Source organism: Phyllobates terribilis, unplaced genomic scaffold, assembly GCF_046119375.1.
Source record: "Phyllobates terribilis strain yellow unplaced genomic scaffold, ASM4611937v1 Scaffold_1__5_contigs__length_1240528914, whole genome shotgun sequence".
Classification (NCBI taxonomy): Eukaryota; Metazoa; Chordata; class Amphibia; order Anura; family Dendrobatidae; genus Phyllobates; species Phyllobates terribilis.
The window spans coordinates 15,208,446-15,231,364 of NW_027362761.1; the positions used below are offsets into that span (position 1 = coordinate 15,208,446).

Consider the following 22,919-nt stretch of genomic DNA (forward strand, 5'->3'; position numbering starts at 1 on the left):
CCTCTGCTTGACGTCACTCTCCGATTCACCACACCACTCACCTGGATCGAGGGGAGCTAACTTTGTGATGCTTTCACAGTAAGTGCTTGAGGATGAGACAGGGGAGGGAAGAGGCAGACACTTGCCTGTGGGGTTTTCAGAGTAGCTTGCGTCTCTCTATTATCTCAGCCACCACTATTTCTGGCGGTGGTCCTGAGGTAACGCCAGGCTCCCAAAATCTTGTGACTTGATCCTGGTTAGTCTCACACCCACCGTGTGAGCTGGAGATATTATGGGTTAACACAGTGTGCAATGGCACTGATCACTAAGTCCCCTCTTCTTTTTTCTATGTCACCTCAGAGAGGCACAATAGGGACGCTTCAGCTGTAGCGCCACAGCACCGCAGGATCACAAGCTACTTATTCCAGAGCTGCACCTGTAGAGACTTCTGTGTGTCTTAAATCGCGTTGTCAGTGTTGCCTCTGCTCATCTACCCCTGTGATCAGAGCCTCCGATACCTCTCCCACGAACCGTGAGGTAATGTATGTGAAGATGACCATGATAATTGGTGTCAGGTATGAGGTAAAACTCTCTATGAAGGAGGGAGCGAACACTGTTGCTAGGAGACGCTCTGTTACCAGCTGGCTTCACAGCGAGATGTCACCCTCCGCTTCTCCACACCGCACACCGGATTGTAAGGAGCTGGCCTCGTGGGGATTTCACGTAAGTGTTTAAGGGTGCTACGGGGGAGGTAGGGGTAGACACTTGCCTACCCCTTTCCTCTTCTTCGTCCCCTCAGAGAGGCTCAGTAGGGACACTAACTGCCGCAGTAACGCAGCACCGCTGATGTCATACACTGCTTTCTCCTCCAAAAATTATCAGATTTTAACGTGGATGGTTTTAAAATAATCCTGGGACTATCCCCAATCGATGTATATATGATACGGCCAGAGACACTCTTTTTATGACGCTGTTAAGTCGCAGTATATAGGCTGCCAGCACGGAGCTCGGCTCACCAACCTCCTACATCCGTTGAGCCCAGGCCACGCCCACCCTGTAACTTCTATTTTCAACCAAAACACCCAGAGACCCCTTGAGGCTACATTTACAATAGATAGAATACATCGGGTCTCCTGTCAGGGCTCTCTGGACCCCGTTAACCCTTGTGATGTCTTGCGCAGATTGCATTATTTTACTGATAAGTAGACCGTACATGCTTGGTCTTATGGGAGAATTTGTATGTAGGGAGCTGAAATTCGTTTATTTCCTGACATTTCTAGCTGCACTCTATATATGAGGAGACAAATCCAACCCCTCTTTCTTAAGATTAAAGACAGTGGGGCCACATATTGCTGGGGGCATCCCTTTCACCTTATTGTAAAGAAAAATGGCTCTCTTTACTTCTTGAAAAAAATGGAGGACCTTGGTTGGCGATTTAAATTCCTGGGAATCTCTCCTTTTACTGTCCCCACTTGGCTTATCACAGACAGATACCCTAAACTTTCCCAAAGGAGGAAGATGAAAAATCTTCAGAATTCCACGCCTACTTCAGATATCCAAAGATTGGAAGAAGACTCCTCGAGAGATGTGTCCCCCTACTGCTAGTTACAACCCAAGGTGGGGCTATTGGTGAACTATTGATCTGTTTCTTCTCTTACAGGACTGTTTGGCCATAATTAATTCCCTTAAAATTAGATAGCTGTGTTGTGGGCATAGGCCCTACTGTTGGGCTGCCCTCTACTGTTGGTTTCAGATATTTTACCATCCTTGGGGGATAAGTCTTCTCACCCCTTTAAAAGGCGACTCTAGTCATATACCCTATTTAAATCCAGGGTGATTGGATCTTTGGGTCTACCTGATGAATGTTATTGGTACTACCCAAGCTATCTCAAGGCTTACTACCTCTTAGTGAAAATTCATTTTTCATATTATTGTTGCTTATATTATCTTTATAAGTTATCTAACAGTATCATTGTTGAGAATGCCTAAATAAAAGATATCTTACCATTGTGCAGTTACCCACTGTTTTCTTATAACTAAGCCCTTACCTCTTCACTGTCGTATGTCAACTTAGACAAGCTCAGTCTGGATTTAGCCCTCCTATTATTCACTTGGCCTGTATACTGGATCCTGAAACTTCCCAGTTCCCATGTTACTAAGTTTGGTGCCTCCTTCCTTCTTTTAGAGGGGGGATGGGGATGATTAGTTTAGCTTACCTTGGTTAGACTATAACTTTAATTCCATACATACCCAGGCATGGAGATATGTATGACCCCTCCCCATGGTTTTCTGCGTTTTCCCTTTATACCTTACCTTTTAGGGTATTTTCCCTTTCCGGACTTTAGCCCCGATCTAGCAGATTGGATTGCTCTGTAAACCCCCTCCTCTCTTATTTTTTCTCTTCTTTCCTCTTCCTATTCCTGTGTGTTGTATATCTGTCCCTTCCTTCTCTCTCGCTTTCCTCTTTTTTTTCCCTTCCTGGACTGATCCCTCGTTATCTCCTATCCTTTTTCTCATCCTTCTGAAACCCCCCCTTTACCCACTGTATATCTTACTTGCAAGTTTGAACTATGGCTCAAGTAATACAAACAGATCTAAAGCTTGGTTCGATAAATGTGAAAGGTCTACACAGTTAGGGGAAAAGATCCATCTTGACAAATCTTTTGAGGAAGGCACATCCTCCTGGCCTTCTGTCAGGAGACTCATTTGTGCACCAAGAAACCATTTAAACTCTCAAACCATTGGTTTCCACATGCATACCATAGCTATGCGCCAGATACCAAATCTCGTGGGACTAGTCTTTTGGTTTCTCATACATTACCATGGGAGTTTTTGGAGTCTCGCGGTGATGGGGAGGGTAGAATGTTGCTGGTTAAAGGCAAAATTGCCTCACATGTGTTTACCTTTGCCTCACTTTACCTCCCAAATGTAGGTCAGATATCTACTTTAACAGACTGCTTGGAGCTGGTTGAGGAGTTCTCTGAGGGCACTTTGGTGTTGGGAGGTGATTTTAACATGGCGTTGGACCAGACTCTTGACACCTCTACTGATATGTCTGCACTTTCCTCCTTTGCCTTACGTAAATTTAGCCAGCTATTACATGACCGCCAGTTAATTGACTCCTGAAGATTACTACACCGGAGTGACAAAGATTTCTCTTTTTACTCCTCAGTCCATAATTCTTACTCCAGATTAGACTATTTTTTTCTGAAGCATTATGCACGCCTGCGATATGCGGAAATAGATACCATAGCCTTCTCTGATTACAATGTCCATCTCTCTCCCTTCTCCAATCCCTCATCAATGGCAATGGAAATTAAACACATCTCTTCTAGATGACCCTGTAATCTTTCAGGAGATCCTTCAATTCCTATCTGAATATTTTGCTTTAAACACCACGGGTGATTCCTCACCAAACACTGTTTGGGAGGCACATAAATGTGTGATTAGGGGTATTCTTATAAAACATGGAGCCAGATTGAAGAGGGAGAGAGAGATGGACATCTCATCTGCTCTCTTGCAGCTGAAAGATCTTGAAACCCGCCATAAACGACTACGCACAGACATGGCCGTACCCAGGATCAAAACTGGGGGGGGGGCAAGCCATGGTGGTTCAGGTTGTAACATTTTAAAACGAAAAAGGTGAATGAAATGAAAATTTTAAGAAAATTATATGTAATTATAGAAGTGCTTTATTAGTTATTACAATTATTTGCTTGCAAAAAATTTTGATTTTTATTCTAATTACATGTCTTATACTAATATCATTTTTCTTGGGTTTGAAGAAAACTTGTTCAAAACTTTAGTTTCAATGCAGTCCTGATTTTCCTTGAAGAATTTCTGATGGACGCTCATCAAACACAATCCAGTCAGTCTGTCCTCTCCCATTGTACTTCTGAGCCAGGACTTTACCCTTCGAAGGGTACTGAAAGATTGTTCAACAATAGCTGTGGTGGACGGGAAAGCACTTAAAATGAAGAGTGTGTGCCTTGTTGCAGGGAAAAAAATATTAGCCTCCTCAAAAAGTGCAGCCACTTTAATGTCTTTAACCACCTGTCCTTTCTCCAGGTCCGGACCGGTTCCTACTCCCAAGGCCCAGGCCCTTCCAAATTTCAATAATTACACAGTGAGTGAGTGTATTGTGTAATTTACACTGGCTGGCTGCCACAGTCACTGGCAGCCGGCCCACAGTAACAGGACAAGCGCTCCGCTCCGGCAGGATTCTCAGAGACAGGAAACAGGGGAGGCAGGCAGCGTGCTACGTCAGCATGCCTCAGGAGTCAGGACCCTGATCAGGTGACATGCGGCGTGCTGTGTCACTCAGCGTGCGTTAAAGGTAATCCCGGCCGGACCCCATGCAGTAACACTGCGCAGTTCCGGCCGCTGGGTGCAGAGCAGAGCGATCACCTGCGGCCGGCCGCAGAGGGAACTTTCGCTGGCCGCGACCACAGGTGATCTAAGTGTGTGTGCGGCAGGGCTGGCTCCAGGTTTTTGTAGGCCCTGGACGAAAGAGTCTCAGTGGGCCCCTTTAACACATACCACGATTCATGATGCACAGATACCGAAAAGAAATATATATATAGTGCAATGCAAAGATTTCACTTCTTACATTACATGAGTGATATCTATTGTAAATTCCACAATAGCTCAGAAACCAGCGAATCGCTCCACACAGTATACTGGCACCCATAAAATGCTCCATACAGGATACTGGTCCCCATATAACGCTCCATACAGGATACTGGTCCCCATATAACGCTCCATACAGGATACTGGCCCCCATATAACGCTCCATACAGTATACTGGCCCCCATATAACGCTCCATACAGAATACTGGCCCCCATATAACGCTCCATACAGGATACTGGCCCCCATATAATGCTCCATACAGAATACTGGCCCCCATATAATGCTCCATACAGAATACTGGCCCCCATATAACGCTCCATACAGGATACTGGTCCCCATATAATGCTCCATACAGAATACTGGCCCCCATAAAATGCTCCATACAGAATACTGGCCCCCATATAACGCTCCATACGGAATACTGGCCCCCATATAACACTCCATACAGGATACTGGCCCCCATATAACGCTCCATACGGAATGCTGGCCCCCATATAATGCTCCATACAGAATACTGGCCCCCATATAACGCTCCATACAGAATACTGGCCCCCATATAACGCTCCATGCAGGATACTGTTATGATCTGAAACATAAACTAAGGAAAGATAAGGGAAAGCTGTCTCTACAGTAAGACTAAGCTGAATCCCTACGATGTAACGGGCTGCCTGTTCCTTGTGAACAGACCCGCCTTCGTCCTCGGCTAGTCTGAACGGAGACCTATAGAATAAAGGGAGGGGTCCCTAAAAGAACTAAGGACTGTGACAAAAATGGGACACCTCCTAAACAGAAGTTGTTGCAGAACAAAAAGGACAAACTGACAAAAAGTACTAAAGGTCCCAGAGGACCAAGAACTGACAAAGATAGGCACCGAAGCACCTGGCTAGAGAGACAGTCAAAACAACACTGAAGTCCAGCAAAGCCAGAAGGGCGGAGCTGGAATATATAGGAAGCTGGTCACGTGACCGCAAAACACAAGATAGCAAAAACTAACAGGAGGGTTCTAGCAGATACTGGCCCCCATATAACGCTCCATGCAGGATACTGGCCCCCATATAACGCTCCATACAGAATACTGGCCCCCATATAACGCCCCATGCAAGCTGTTCCCCACACATAATGCCTCATGCAGGCTGTTCCCCCCCATATAATGCCCCATGTAGGATGTCACCCCCCTTATAATGCCCCATGCAGGATGACACAAACCCCCCCTTCTTTATAATGCCCCATGCAGGATGTCACACACCTCCCCTCCCATATAATGCCCCATGCAGGATGTCACACACCTCCCCTCCCATATAATGCCCCATGCAGGATGTCACACACCTCCCCTCCCATATCATGCCCCATGCAGGATGTCACACACCTCCCCTCCCATATAATGCCCCATGCAAGATGTCACACACCCCCCCCCCTTATAATGCCCCATGCAGGATGTCACCCCCCCTTATAATGCCCCATGCAGGATGTCACCCTCCCGTTATAATGCTCCATGCAGGATGTCACCCCCCTTATAATGCCCCATGCAGGATGTCACCCCCTCGTTATAATGCCCCATGCAGGATGTCACCCCCCATATAATGCCCCATGCGGGATGTCACACAACTACCCCATATAATGCCCCATGCAGGATGTCACACACCCCCCTCCCTTATACTGCCCCATGCAGGATGTCACACATCTCCCCTCCCATATAATGCCCCATGCAGGATGTCACACACCTCCCCTCCCATATAATGCCCCATGCAGGATGTCACACACCTCCCCTCCCATATAATGCCCCATGCAAGATGTCACACACCCCCCCCCTTATAATGCCCCATGCAGGATGTCACACACCCCCACCTCACCCCCTCCTTTATACTGCCACAGGCCTCCATACAATAAAAAAAAAAAGAAATAAAATACCTCACGTCTCACCTGCTGCCGCTGCTCCGGACTGCAGGGTCGCCGGCCTCATCCCGCTCTGCGCTGTGACTGCTCAGGAGAGAGCGTGGTGTAAAGACGTCACCGTGCCCTTTGACCTGAGACGTCACAGTGCAGCAGCCGCGGAGGATGCAGGAGCTGCTGCGAAGGCACGGGGAGGGGTAAGTATTGTGCCGGCTGCCGGGGCCCTCAGCAAGCGGGGGGAGCGGGCGCTGATACTGCTCTCCTCCGCTCACGGGTCCCATAGCGAGCGGGGTGCCCCGGCATTTGCCCGAGTGCTGACGCCGGCCCTGGTGTGCGGCGTTGGTCCCTGCTTCTAGGGGGGGGGGAGCTGCCACCCCCCTGCCCCACGGTGGGTACGCCCATGCGCACAGATGCTTTTAGAATATCAGTCCTTAAAGTGCGTGAGGAATTTCGGTCCCTTCTCAGCAAAAAAGCGAAAGGCTTTTTGCCAGATGTAGACACCATTTTTTACGAGTTTGGCATATGTATCAGAAATCGCTTCTGCTCACTCTACCTTCCGCCTTCAGTCCTCAACAGAAATTGCATCTGCCTTTCAAAAATACTATGCTTCCCTCTATAATATAGAAGGTAAAAATCCCCTAATCATCTCTCCGGAGTTTAATGCCCGAATTAAAAACTACATCAAATCTGTTAAACTCCCTAAGCTCAAATCCGATGATATTAAGACTCTTGATGAACCAATATCAGCTCAGGAAATCACTTATGCAATTTCCTCTTCCAAACACGGGAAAGCTCCAGGCCCAGATGGCTTTCCCTTACTCTATTATAAAAAACTCAGTGAACATCTGATCCCACACTAGATGTTGCTTTTAACTCCATGTCCAGAACACATCCTCCCCCGCTGACTCCCTTAGAGCGCACATTTCAGGAATCCATAAAAATGGGAAAGATCCCTCACAATGTTATAGACCCATCTCCCTCTTAAATGTAGACATAAAACTATTTGCAAAGATCCGTCCACCCAGACCATGCTGGCTTTATGATGGGTCGTGAAGCACGAGATAATACTACCAATAGTATCAACCTCATTTATAAGGCTAAATCGTCAAATACTCCCATGATGCTCCTATCCACGGACGCTGAGAAAGCTTTCGATAGGGTTAACTGGGTGTTTCTTGAGGAGACTCTAAGGTACTTGGGTCTTGGAAATCAGATGCTTCAATGGATCTTGTCATTGTACACGTCTCCTTTAGCCAGGGTTAGGGTGAACAGAATTCTTTCAGACTCTTTCAATATTTACAATGGTACACGGCAGAGCTGCTCCCTCTCCCCAATAATCTTCATTCGAACACTTGAGCCTTTTCCCAGACATATAAGAGCTAATGATGACATTAAAGGTATAAAAATCCACCAAAACTCACATAAAATTGCTGCTTATGCAGATGACCTTCTCTTTTTTATCACCAAGCCTAAAATAACCCTCCCCAACCTATTGCGAGAATTTCAATTATATTCACAGCTATCTAATTTCAATATTAATTTTACAAAATTTGAAGCCTTAAACATCAATCTTCCAGGGACTTGCTTAAATGACCTTAGAGACGCTTTTAGTTTTAGATGGGCCCAGTGACATCTGAATTATCTAGGTATATGCCTCTCTGCCAAGCTCCAATCGCTATATCAGGATAACTTTCCGGTTCTGATCAACTCTATCCTAGGAGATTGTGACAGGTGGTCTAAATCCACTTTTACATGATTTGGTAGATGCCAGATTTTCAAAATGAACATTTTATTTTTAGTATTCTTTAAGACAATCTCATCCATACAGAGTGCTTTCATTTGGGCTAAGAAAACTCCCAGAATTAATCGTACAATTCTTTGCAAGGCCAAGGATAGAGGTGGGATTGGCCTCCCTGATATTAAGCTATATTACTTAGCCGGCCACTTAACAAGAATAGTTAACTGGTTCAGAAATGGGCAAAGTAAGGCTTGGGTCCATATGGAACAAAGTTTTTGTCCCATTCCATTACGTGCACTCCCATGGTCTGCCAAATCTATCCCTAACTATTTGAAGTCCCACCCCACAATAGACCCTACACTGGACTGTTGTATTAACCTGGTCAGCAATGTTGCTATTCCCAATTACTCAGTACTTTTCCCAATATTGAGTCATCCAGATTTTGCTCCTGGACACTCCGATCCCACCTTCAGGGCATGGATCGAGGCAGGGAGAGATCGGGTGGAATCCTTTAGTGGCAATAATTAATGGCCTCCCTTCGAGGTTCTCATGAGTCGAGTCGAGCTGGTCCCTCTGGGCTTTTGGAGATGTGTACAATTAAAACACTTTTTTGACAAACTACCTCCTAAATCAAATTTTCTGCAATCTAAAACACAATTTGAGCTATTATGTTTTGGTTCGGGTCAAGTCAGACATACTTTGTCTAGGGTCTACTCCATGTTGAACTTCCCCCTGGACCAACCTCCTCCTCCATTCATCCTAAAATGGGAAAATGATCTCAATATTAAAATCTCCTCTGAACAAAGATCTCATATCTTCACCCTCACTCATAAATCCTCTATCAGTTCCAGATTTCAGGAAGCCGGATATAAGATCCTCTCCAGATGGTACAGAGTTCCTGACAGTCTCCATGTCCTTTTGCCTTCTTCTGATCCAGATTGCTGGAGGTGTGATGGGGCAGAGAGCTCATTCTTACATATCTTCTGGGAATGCAATATACTCCTGCCATTTTGGTCTAAAGTATCTGTGGTCATTCGTAAAGTTACTGGTTTTGCTGGAGAGCTGGGTCCTGCCCTCTTCCTCTTGCATCACTGCGAGACTCCATTGGCTACATATAAATGCTCCTCGTTAAGATTTTTGGTTATGGCGGCTACAGCTTGTAACCCTCTTCTCTGGAAGAGATCTTCCTGCCCCCCCCATGTCCCTGTGGGTAGCAAAAGTAAATGAGATTTTACATTTGGAAGATTCGACTTCCTCCATCCATGACTCTTACACTCCGTACTACATGGTTTCAATGGCTGGTCATTGAACAGACTCCTGAGCATCTTGATTTACTGTGAGTTGGGGTTACTGATCATGTGCTCTCGGCTCACCTGTTCTGTGTCGATTAGTATATGACAATAAATATTCTGTTTAATTGTCTAGCATTTCCGCTGGTGGGTTCACCCCACTCCCTTTTTTCTCTTTGCCTCTCCCCCCTTCTTCCCCTCGTCAGTCTACTGTACTGTTGACTGCGGTTCTTTTCCTGGTTTTCTTCCCCCTCTTCTTCTCTTTCTCTATATATTTGAAAAATAAGAGGAATTCAGAGCAACAGTTGCTACATTTTGCTTGATCCTTAATACTTGTTATACAGTTGATTCTCACTGTAACATTAATGTTATTTTACTGTTGATGCCCATCCATTTGACTACTTGTATCATATTGTAATTTTTCATATCTGAATCTTTTCTTTAAATAATTATAAAAAAAAGCCTGTTTACACATGCAGACTGATCTACAATGATGAGCACTGAACAATCTGTAATAGATCGTTCAGTGAACATAGGCTGCTATTGTTTTCGGCACCTCAGTCCTGTGTACATAGGACGATGCGTTGCCGAAAAAGATAACGTTTAAGTAAGCTTAACAATCATTTTCCTGCTTAAAAATTATTTCACGCGACCTTTTTGCTTGTTTAGCGGGTGATCTTTTCACACTGCAAAATTATCGTGAATGCTTGTTCACAATCATCTTGCAGCGTAAATGAGCCTTTAGACTAACGATTCCATTCCCCCACATAACGATTAAAGAGGTAGTCAGAAGTCACAATGGCATCCCACAATTCACCTGAAGACCATTGTTGCTACATGTAGACTTTTACAAATCCCCTCTAACATTGTCATGGAATTGTCATTCCACGTGAATTAATTCCTCTTCTTTCTAAAGAAAAAAATACAAAATATAACACAAATGTTTTAAAAGTTTACAAACAACATATCTATTCTTACTTTTCTTATGCAAACTTTCTGCAAGATATGCATACAAACAAACGTTTGCAAACTGGCAGTGGTTTGCAAAATACTTCACTAACCTTGGTGGTCCTGTCAGAGCTTAGGGCTAATTAACTAAATATTTTTCAGTCACATGAATTCTAAAACAACTGTGGGGGAAGGAAATGTAATTATGTGGGATTTCTGTGTATAATTCCTTAACACAAACAATAGTTGATTCTGCTGATGTTAAAAGTCGAGGAAATCGCCAACATTTAATTTCCTCTCTAGAAGTGCTCTACACAAACATACTAATAGAATTACCTAGATTTGCAAGGATCTATTTTATTTAACTGTTTGCTGTTTGTGTGCAGTAAAAAGTTTGTTTGCCAGTGACATTATCTCTAGAAGGTGTTCCAAAGAAATTTCAATAAACATTTGCTTTGCTTATTTTGTGAATTTATGAAACACAATAGGTCCTGTAGAGCTCAAACCCAGTCTAAAATTTTCCAAAGTAGCCATTTTACCTATGTGCCAAATTTGGTGCAGAATGGCCAAGTCTTTAGACCATACATAAAGAACATATATATATGTATACAGGAAAGATTTTTCTGTATTTTCATGACTGAAAATTTTACATTCGCACTGAAGGCATCAAGATTATGAATTAACACATGTGGAATTATATACTTAACAAAAAAGTGTGAAACTACTGAAAATATGTCTTATATTCTAGGTTCTTCAAAGTAGCCACCTTTTGCTTTGATGACTGCTTTGCACACTCTTGGCATTCTCTTGATGAACTTAAAGAGGTAGTCACCTGAAATGGTTTTCACTTCACAGGTGTGCCCTGTCAGGTTTAATAAGTGGGATTTCTTGCCCTATAAATGGGGTTGGGACCATCAATTGTGTTGTGCAGAAGTCTGGTGGATACACAGCTGATAGTCCTACTGAATAGACTGTTAGAATTTGTATTATGGCAAGGAAAAAGCAGCTAAGTAAAGAAAAACGAGTGGCCATCATTACTTTAAGAAATGAAGGTCAGTCAGTCCGAAAAATTGGGCAAACTTTGAAAGTGTCCCCAAGTGCAGTTGCCAAAACCATCAAGAGCTACAAAGAAACTGGCTCACATGAGGACCGCCCCAGGAAAGGAAGACCAAGAGTCACCTCTGCTTCTGAGGATAAGTTTATCCGAGTGACCAGCCTCAGAAATCGCAGGTTAACAGCAGCTCAGATTAGAGACCAGGTCAATGCCACACTGAGTTCTAGCAGCAGACACATCTCTGCAACATCTGTTAAGAGGAGACTTTGTGCAGCAGGCCTTCATGGTAAAATAGCTGCTAGGAAACCACTACTAAGGACAGGCAACAAGCAGAAGAGACTTGTTTGGGCTAAAGAACACAAGGAATGGACATTAGACCAGTGGAAATATGTGCTTTGGTCTGATGAGTCCAAATTTGAGATCTTTGGTTCCAACCACCGTGTCTTTGTGCGATGCAGAAAAGGTGAACGGATGGACTCTACATGCCTGGTTCCCACCGTAAAGCATGGAGGAGGAGGTGTGATGGTGTGGGGGTGCTTTGCTGGTGACACTGTTGGGGATTTGTTCAAAATTGAAGGCATATTGAACCAGCATGGCTACCACAGCATCACAGGTGTCTACAATCTTTTAATCAGTCAGTGGGCCTGTATATAGGGCTACAGATACTCACTGTGCTGTTTGGTGACATGGTGTGTACCACACTCAACATGGACCAGAGGAAGCAAAGGAAAAAGTTGTCTCAGGAGATTAGAAAGAAAATTCTAGACAAGCATGTTAAAGGTAAAGGTTATAAGACCATTTCCAAGCAGCTTGATGGTCCCGGGCCTACAGTTGCACATATTATTCAGAAATTTAAGATCCATGGGACTGTAGCCAACCTCCCTGTACATGGCCGCAAGAGGAAAATTGATGACAAATCAAAGAGACGGATAATACGAATGGTAACAAAAGAGTCCAGGAAAACTTCTAAATAGATTAAAGGTAAACTTCAAGCTCAAAGAACATCAGTGTCATATCGCACAATCTGCCATTGTTTGATCCAACGTGGAATTCATGGGAGACGACCAAGTAGAACACCATTGTTGAAAAAAAATCATAAAAAAGTCATACTGGAATTTGCCAAACTACATGTTAACAAGCCATAAAGCTTCTGGGAGAATGGACAGATGAGACAAAAATGGAAGTTTTTGGCAAGGCACATTAGCTCTATGTTCACAGATGGAAAAATGAAGCATATCAAGAAAAGAACACTGTCCCTACTGTGAAACATGGAGGAGTCTCTGTTATGTTCTGAGGCTGCTTTCCTGCATCTGGCACAATTTGTCTTGAATCTGTGCAAGGTACAGTGAAATCTCAAGACTATCAAGGGATTCTAGAGAGAAATGAGCAGCCCAGTGTCAGAAAGCTTGGTCTCAGTCGCAGGTCATGGGTCTTGCAACAGGATAATGACCCAAAACACAGCTAAAAACACCCAAGAATGGCTAAAAGGAAAACATTGGTGTAGCGTCGGCGTCTCTGCCTCCTGCCCGACTGAGAAGCCGATCTACTCACCACCGCGGCTCCGGTCCGGCATTCCCCGCTCCTTCCCCTGGCCTCATCGCAGCGTCTGTCCGGGGTGAACGCACCGCTCGTAGATCCCCGGTCTCTGTACTTAGGGCATGCTGCGCTCCCTTCCTCTTAAAGGGGACACGTGCCATCCTAAAAGTCCCCGGCCAATGGCCGGAGGACTGCCCCTACTTAAGGCACATCCTCCCTCCATAATGGAGGTGCCTGTACAAAGTTGTTGTTTGTGTGCTAACACTCTCTCCAGCCCTCAGTTTCCAGTGCCCACCAGCCTGTCTATCAGCCGTGCCCGCCGGCCTATCAGCTGTGCCCACCAGCCTGTCTATCAGCCGTCCCCGCCTGCCTGTCTTTCAGTCGTGCCCACCTGCCTGTCTGTCAGCGGTGCCCACCTGCCTGTCTATCAGCCATACCCGCCTGTCTGTCTATCAGCCATGCCCGCTAGCCTGTCTATCTGCCGTGCCCGCCTGCGTGTCTATCTGCCGTCCCCGCCTGCCTGTCTACCAGCTGTGCTCATCAGCTGTGCCTGTCAGCTTCGGCCATCAGTCCCGTGGGAGTCGCCTGCTCTCACACTAGGTCGGTCCCAGAGTGGCACCTGGTTCACCTTCCCGGTCCCTCCTTTTTGTTTCACGGAGTTGACTAAGCCGCCATGTGGACAGGGTCGGTCCGGGTAGGCACTTAGTTACGCCCCTCTGGTCCCTCCTTCTATCACAGCACAGAGGTTCCACCACCCGGTTCCGTAACAATTTGCACAGGCCATGGAATCCGGTGGCTCCCAGGCTCCTTCGCTCTCAGACCTGTACCAAGAGGTCTCTCACCAGAGATCCCAACAGGATACTATCCTGTCCTATCTGCGGACAGTCAACTCCCGCTTGGATGCACTGTCCACCCCGATTGTGTGTGCCTCTAACCAAGCGGCACTCGCTCCGGTGGCACCTCAACCCAGTGGCGCTGTGGCACCCGGCTTAGGACGCCGGTAATCTGCTCCTCCACGTTTTGGTCGTGATCCTGCCCTATGTCGGGGCTTCATTAATCAGTGCACGCTGCACTTTGAGCTCCTGGCGCACCAGTTCGCCTCCGACAGGGCCAAGGTGGCATTCATCATGTCTCATCTCACCGGAGAGGCGTTGGCGTGGCTTAACCCTCTGTGGGAGAGAGGGGATCCTCTGGTGTCTGACCTCCAGGCTTTCCTCGCGGCTTTCCAGAAGGTGTTCGATGAGTCCGGGCGAAAATCTTCGACTGCCTCCTCTCTTCTCCGACTCCGCCAAAGGAGTCTCTCTGTGGGTCAGTATGCCGTGCGTTTCCGTACCCTTGCATCTGAACTTGCCTGGAACAATGAGGCTCTGATGTCCACCTTCTGGGAGGGCCTTTCCGGACGGATCAAGGATGAGCTAGCTGATCGTGACATACCTCCTTCTCTGGACGACCTGGTGTCATTAGCTACACGAATCGACATCCGTTTTCAGGAGGCGACTCGTGAGAGAAGATCCCTGCGCCTCGCACCAACTTTCCAAAGGCCAGTATTGCAACCAACATCCTCTCCGGTTTGTTCTCCAGAGTCTATGCAAATAGATCAAGTTAAGATGGTCAAGTCTCGCCAGGAGGCCCGCCGCGCCGAGAGGAGTTGCTTCTACTGTGGCAGTATAGAGCATCTAATCCGCTTCTGTCCGGTGAGACCGGGAAACTCCAGTGTCTAGGACCGCTCGGAGAGGTCGTCCTAGGCAAAAGTTCTTCCTCTCCGCCCTTGACTCTGTCCCATTTTGCTTACCAGTGATAAGACCCGCTTCTTCGAGACTGTCTATTTGGATTCCGGAGTCGCTGGGAACCTCATTTAACAGGTCGTTGTGGAGCGATATCAGAATCCTACCATATGTCTGGCTGATCCTTTAGCGGTTTCCTCCGTGGATGGAAAGCTTTTCTCTGAGACCATCTTGTTTGTCACTGAGCCTGTAACTCTTCAGGTGGGAATGCTACATTTGGAGAAGATCTCCTTCTACGTGCGGTCCGGTCTCTCTCATCCCCTCTTGCTTGGCCTACCTTGGTTACAGACACGAGCCCATCCTGAATTGGAGCTCGGGTGAGGTGCTCCGCTGGGGTCAGGAATGTCATAAGTCCTGTCTGGTTCCTGTTCATCCTGCTCGACCTCCGTCTACTCCAGCTAACCTACCTGGCCTGCCAGCACCCTACTGGTCATATGCGGACATCTTTGATAAAAAGGAGGCAGAGACACTACCACCTCATAGGCCGTATATGTAACATCCCTGGCGGCGTACTTGCATGGCTTACCATCTCCCACCATGCAAGACCGCAATCTTACCTTTCAGGCCAGGCTGCACTCTTTGCTCCAGTGCCTGCTGTTTGTGTCTCTTGTCTGCTGACTTAGGGCGTCGGCGCTGTTGCTTTCTGATTCTGGGGCTGGGGCCCTGAGGGAGAGGGGGCCCCTCCAGCCTCCAGCAGGGCCGCCATCAGGGCATGACTGCCCTGACTCCAGTATGGGGCCCTCCGGTAGGGGCCCGCTCGGAGCCCCATTGGGGGCCCCCCTCTTGTGCGTCTCTCTCCTCATGGGGCCCCCGGCCCCATGCTAAGCGCCGGGTCCGGGACATCTCAGCACTGCGCTGCGCTGCTGCGGCAGCGCCTTCATGATTCCCCTGACTTCCGGTCATGTGACGGCGCCGTCACATGGCCGGAAGTCAGGAGAACCTGGTGTCAGCGATTTGGACGAGCGCCAGGTTTCTGCAGGGATCGCATGGGGGTAAGTATAACAAGTTTTATTTTTTTTTAAATACAATTAACTAGGAGTGGGGGGAATGGGAGATGCACATGTGTGGGGGGGAATGAGAGATACACATGTGGGGGGGGAGATGAGAGATGCACATGTGGAGGGGAGATGAGAGATGCACATGTGGGCTGGGAGATGAGAGATGCACATGTGAGGGGGGAGATGAGAGATGCACATGTTGGGGGGGAGAAGAGAGATGCACATGTGGGGGGGAGATGAGAGATGCACATGTGGGGGGGAGATGAGAGATGCACATGTGGGGGGGGGTGAGAGATGCACATGTGGGGGGGGTGAGAGATGCAAATGTGGGGGGGATGAGAGATGCACATGCGGGGGGGTGAGAGATGCACATGTGGGGGGGAGATAAGAGATGCACATGTGGGGGGGATGAGAGAGGTGCACATGTGGTGGAGGGGGGTGAGAGAGGTGCACATGTGGTGGAGGGGGATGAGAGAGGTGCACATGTGGGGGAGGGGGATGAGAGAGGTGCACATGTGGGGGAGGGGGATGAGAGAGGTGCACATGTGGGGGAGGGGGATGAGAGAGGTGCACATGTGGGGGAGGGGGATGAGAGATGTGCACATGTGGGGGGGGTGAGAGATGTGCACATGTGGGGGGGGGTGAGAGATGTGCACATGGGGGGGATGAGAGATGTGCACATGGGGGGATGAGAGAGGTGCACATGGGGGGGATGAGAGAGGTGCACATGGGGGGGTGGTGAGAGCTGCACATGTAGGGGGATGAGAGATGCACATTGGGGGGATGAGAGAAGGGAACATGTGGGGGAGGGGGATGAGAGATGTGCACATGGGGGGATGAGAGATGTGCACATGGGGGGGTGAGAGATGTGCACATGGGGGGATGAGAGATGTGCACATGGGGGGGGGTGAGAGATGTGCACATGGGAGGAGATGAGAGCTGCACATGGGGGGGTGAGAGCTGCACATGGGGGGGTTTGAGAGCTGCACATGGGGGGGTTTGAGAGCTGCACATGGGGGGGTTTGAGAGCTGCACATGGGGTGAAAGCTGCACATGGGGGGGATGAGAGCTGCACATGGGGGAATTGGGAGAAAATGAGCTGCACATGGGGGAATTGGGAGTAGGGGGATAATGAGCTGCACATAATGAATGTGGGGTGGGGGAGAGTAAATGATAAATGATGATGGGGTGGGGAGAGCACGGACATGATATAATGAATTGGGGCAGGGGGTGCATGTAAATAATGAATGCGGGGAGCAGGAAGTATAGAGTAGGGGGCGTTGCGGATGCAGGAGAGTAACTGGTAACAAATTGGCGGAAAGAGTAGAGGTTCTAATTAAATTATATATTAAGTGCCTATTTACAGTTAATGGGGGCATCGTGGTGGATTACAATTTATATTTGGAATGGTAGGTTGCATAATAACTAAGCATATATTGATGGTGGATGTGTAGCACCCCGAGGGCTCGGCTGCTACAGGGGTATTGCACCTCGAACCAGAGGTGTGGTATTCCACTCCCGGGTAAGGATGGAGTGTGGACTAGAACTCAGTTAGCTGCATGCACCACATACATCCCATTTCCGGGGGACAGATCAACGGTACTCCCACCAGATAGATGTGCAGGTACGACAGCGTCTGTCCCTGGCTGGAGTGGGAGGGGGGGAGGAATATCCCAGTGGTGCAGGAGCAGAGAGGGGAGGGACTCTGGGCATAGGAAGGAGCCCATTGGTGGCTAGTCACCTGGGCTCGGGTGTCAGAGGGAGTATAAAAGGTGGGCACCATCTTAGGAGTTCAGTCAGACAGAAGAAGAGGAGAAGAGAAGTGACAGGGAGCAGCAGCCCTGTCTGGGTGCTGCTCCTGAAGGGAGCAAGAGAGAGAAAGACAAGAGGAAAGGAACAAGGAACAAGGAAGGAATGGAACCTGGAGAAAGGCCCAGAGACATGAAGGAAGAGGGAACCCGAACACGCTAGGAGTCAGCGGGTGAAGGGTTGGCAGATCAGGGTACCGGATCCCGAACTGGTGGAGGCCACTTATCCTCAGCCAGGAACCGGAGGTCGTGGCCACGTCTTGGCGCGACAACTCACTACACTCACCACGAAGGCACGCCACATAGGGTCAGGGAAACCGGAGATAGGTTTCGCCACCAGAAGGCCCGAGGAAGCTGGACATGGGTGGGTCCCTAGTGGGGACGGCCAGAGAAAGGAACGGAGAAAGGAGTTCAAGGTCACACTCTGGAACTGCCTGGGGGTTGGTCGAGCCCCGTACCTGGTGGACGCAGCATGACTCGGGTCGTCATCACCTGCAGGACTGACACTGATAACATCTGTGAGTAAAGCATTGAAAACTGCAATCAGTCTCTGTGTTCCATCGCACTACCAGCACTAAAGGTACCGGGACGCCCTTTCTATCACTCCCTTCACCCGCACCAGCTGCCCTGAGGCCATACCTCTCCCGTTGGGGGTTATACCACCATTGCTGCACACATACCACCGGCCTCAGCGGACTGTTCTGCAGCGGCGGCCTTGCGACCGCAAATCAACGGGTGGCGTAGTCGACACTTAAACAACATCTACAAAGACTGCCACACACTTAGTTTGACCACCCTGGGCACGGACCGGGTCCCCGCCACTCGGAGACTACTACCCCCATCGGATCCGGCTCCGGGTATTCCCCCGCGCACACGTGCGCCGCACTACAGCACTGGCCCAGGGGGCGCGTCAACTTTTGGCGTAGTCGGCAGGATCTCGTGCCCGCAACCACCGGGTACTGCGTGCCTGAAAAAGAGACTTTTTACTTACCTGTGGTGAATTTTCCCGCCATCCGGAGCCGATTCCCGCCATCCGGAGCCGATTCCCGCCATCCGACGCCATCTTCTGCCTTCTTCCCGCCATCCGTGGAGTTTTCCCGCCATTGGGCGCCATCTTGAGGACGCCGCGCGGGAAGAAGAGGGGTGTGGACTCCGAAAGCCCGCGAGAACTGAAGCCCCGCCTCACGTCCGAACGTTGCGTAAGGTCCTGGAAGGAGCCCAGTGACGCCGACGTCACAGGAGCGCGACGGAAGGTCCTCAACCCTGACGATCCACTGCGGAGCCGCGGCCTACGGAAGAGGATCATCGCAAGGTAGGCCACGGTCCACTAGGGGGGAGGAGGATGTCGGATACGGAGGAGAGCTTCACCGCCACAGCCGCCATACCAGATTGCAGAGCTGCTAGCGGTGCTCCAGAAGGAAGAACCGGAGTACGCGCAGGCCGCGCTGGAAGAGCTGAACAGGAGGATGATCTGGGCGCAACGAGACATGCTCGCCGGGTGGAAGGAGGAGTTGACCCGGCGCACGCTGACCTGCCAACCGGAGGTGCAGCCACCATCCAGCACCGCGTCGATCCCGAGAGGCAGCAGAAGCGGACCGGAGGCCGGGGACGACGCCGCGGGGGAGGCCGCAACGACAAGTAAGGGGAACGCCGTTACTCCGGGCCCTGAGGCCGCGGACCTGCCCCTACCTCCCGCCGCGGGACCCGAAGCTCTGGGTGCCGCACCGCCCACCGTACCTCCACCACCAGTAGTCAGCCCTCCAGCAGCAAGCTCTGCAGCGGAGCCTCGCCCTGAACCGTGCTCCCCAACACCGGGCACGATCAGAAAGTCACCGGCCTGGTTAAAAGGCCGAGTGCCCGCGGGCGCTGCACCCCAGCCGGGGCCCCCAGTCGTGCCATCATTGGGGAAAGACCTGTATGAGCAGCACACCTGCCCGGATGGGACACCATTCGTCTGGCCGCCTGAGTACACCAACCCCCGCTCCAGGAAGAGTCATCCCGTAGGAGCAAGGGCCCCAGATGAACCGCTAATCCCAGCTCCGGAGCCCGTGGACCTCTCTTCACCCCGCTGGAGGACGCCCAATTCGAGGGGGACCCCACTGGAGAAGACCTGATGGGGTTCACTCAGGAGACCCGGGCGGGCGCCGCCCGGCGCTATGAGACCTGCCGCCAACAACTGGCAACGTTTGAGCGGGAGCGGAGAGAGAGGAAAGTGAAGGAGGAGTGGCTCCACATTAAAAACGTGGAGCAGAAGACAAGGACCCGCCAGGATCCCCCCCGTACAGCTCACGGTCCCCGAGTCACCGGGACTGTTGTTAAGTTTCACATGGCATGTGGCTGGGGCATCATCCAAGACCCGAAGACCATAAGCCAGGTGTTTGTAAACAGGAGCGACGTAGAGTCCCACCTACCGGAGGGGCACAGTGGACGGGACCTGGTGCCTGGAGATACCGTCACCTATACCAGGCATAAGGGAGTGAAGGGGTGGTACGCCCTTCATGTCCACCGGGTCAAGGAAGAAGAGGAGCAATCGTACCAGGAGGAGGAGGAGAAAGAGGGCCCGGACGGGTCTGAACCTGAGGAAGAGAAAGGAGCGTGTGGAGCACACCGTTAATCGTAAACGGTAAAAAAGGAGATGTAAATAGTTACCCGACCGGGTATAAGGACTGTTGTGGGACTGTTTCCACTAAGAGTGTGGTCCCCGTTGGGACAGAAAGAGAACTGTTGCCTATTTTTGCCCTAATCCCTAACCTGACCTGGGACTGAGAGCGGTCATCCCTTCCCTCTACCTGGCCGAAGACTGAGAGCGGCCAGATCCCAAGATCCCAAGAACCCGAGAATTCAAGAATGTTTTATTTGAGAATGCCTTAATGTGAAATTTGATATGATGCCAAAGTTTTACATAGTGTTTTTGTAAAAGAGTTCCGGTGGCATTAGCCAGCTGTTGAGAAAACCTCCCATAAAGGGATGGATGAAAGTTGATGTGTTTTATGTGTACGTACACTTTAAAAATTGTTTTTACTCTATTTCAGCCCGAGGACGTGCTGTGGTTTACCAGGGGGGAATGTAGCACCCCGAGGGCTCGGCTGCTACAGGGGTATTGCACCTCGAACCAGAGGTGTGGTATTCCACTCCCGGGTAAGGATGGAGTGTGGACTAGAACTCAGTTAGCTGCATGCACCACATACATCCCATTTCCGGGGGACAGATCAACGGTACTCCCACCAGATAGATGTGCAGGTACGACAGCGTCTGTCCCTGGCTGGAGTGGGAGGGGGGGAGGAATATCCCAGTGGTGCAGGAGCAGAGAGGGGAGGGACTCTGGGCATAGGAAGGAGCCCATTGGTGGCTAGTCACCTGGGCTCGGGTGTCAGAGGGAGTATAAAAGGTGGGCACCATCTTAGGAGTTCAGTCAGACAGAAGAAGAGGAGAAGAGAAGTGACAGGGAGCAGCAGCCCTGTCTGGGTGCTGCTCCTGAAGGGAGCAAGAGAGAGAAAGACAAGAGGAAAGGAACAAGGAACAAGGAAGGAATGGAACCTGGAGAAAGGCCCAGAGACATGAAGGAAGAGGGAACCCGAACACGCTAGGAGTCAGCGGGTGAAGGGTTGGCAGATCAGGGTACCGGATCCCGAACTGGTGGAGGCCACTTATCCTCAGCCAGGAACCGGAGGTCGTGGCCACGTCTTGGCGCGACCACTCACTACACTCACCACGAAGGCACGCCACATAGGGTCAGGGAAACCGGAGATAGGTTTCGCCACCAGAAGGCCCGAGGAAGCTGGACATGGGTGGGTCCCTAGTGGGGACGGCCAGAGAAAGGAACGGAGAAAGGAGTTCAAGGTCACACTCTGGAACTGCCTGGGGGTTGGTCGAGCCCCGTACCTGGTGGACGCAGCACGGCTCGGGTCGTCATCACCTGCAGGACTGACACTGATAACATCTGTGAATAAAGCATTGAAAACTGCAATCAGTCTCTGTGTTCCATCGCACTACCAGCACTAAAGGTACCGGGACGCCCTTTCTATCACTCCCTTCACCCGCACCAGCTGCCCTGAGGCCATACCTCTCCCGTTGGGGGTTATACCACCATTGCTGCACACATACCACCGGCCTCAGCGGACTGTTCTGCAGCGGCGGCCTTGCGACCGCAAATCAACGGGTGGCATAGTCGACACTTAAACAACATCTACAAAGACTGCCACACACTTAGTTTGACCACCCTGGGCACGGACCGGGTCCCCGCCACTCGGAGACTACTACCCCCATCGGATCCGGCTCCGGGTATTCCCCCGCGCACACGTGCGCCGCACTACAGCACTGGCCCAGGGGGCGCGTCAGATGCATGTCTGTATTCAGCTGTGTAATGTAGAAGTTGGGGAATGTGCTCTAGATAACTGTGTTATTTTATGCAGAGACGAGTCCTGGCTGGAAGACCTGATGGCGGTCTGTGCTAGATGAAGGAGAAAAGCGTAGCTGAAGGACTTCACCTAGAGACGTCACCAGTGAGTCAGTGTATTACATGTACACTTACACTATATACTATGTACCGGGCTCCTGTGTATAATGTCACTGGTGATCACTGTATTACCTGTACACTATATACAGAGCTCCTGTGTATAATGTCACTGGTGATCACTGTATTACCTGTACACTGACACTATATACAGAGCTCCTGTGTATAATGTCACTGGTGATCACTAGATTACCTGGACACTTACATTATACATACCATGTATAGAGCTCCCGTGTATAATGACACTTATGGTAATATTAGTAATGTGATGGTAATATTAGTAATGTGGTGGTAATATGTGGTCTGGTCATGGTGTGGCAGTTTTTCTCCCTTCTGTGTGGTATTATTCGGTCGCTATGTTGTGGTAATATGTGGTCTGGTCATGGTGTGGCGGTATTCTCTGTATGTGGTATTATTGGTCATTTTAAAAAAAAATGTATATGACACATTTCCTTAAAGAAAACTAAGTAAAAATATATCTAAAAAGAGTATTGGATATTTTAAGAAAATTTTAATAGGTTAGAGTAGGGCCCGGCCAGAAGAGTCTACCTTATCGTGGTGGCGGCTTTAAAAATCTTTTGGCCAAAACAAAAGCTGCTGGCTATGTATGTGGCGCCGTCACATGGCCGAACGTCAGGAGAACCTGGTGGCAGCGACGTGGACGAGCGCCAGGATTCTGCAGGGATCGCATGGGTGGGGGTAAGTATAACAAGTTTTATTTTTTTTAAATACAATTAATTAACTAGGAGTGG

General features: G+C 49.4%; 1 long non-coding RNA gene across 1 annotated transcript in view; it reads left to right on the forward strand.

Annotated features, from left to right (window-relative positions):
- The first annotated feature begins 600 nt into the window (after positions 1-600).
- LOC141165554 (uncharacterized) overlaps positions 601-22,919 on the forward strand; it is a 77,343-nt gene continuing 55,024 nt past the window's right edge. The window contains exons 1-2 of the long non-coding RNA XR_012251173.1: positions 601-702; positions 22,067-22,156. This is a non-coding gene — a long non-coding RNA (uncharacterized lncRNA). The remainder of the gene's footprint in view (positions 703-22,066; positions 22,157-22,919) is intronic.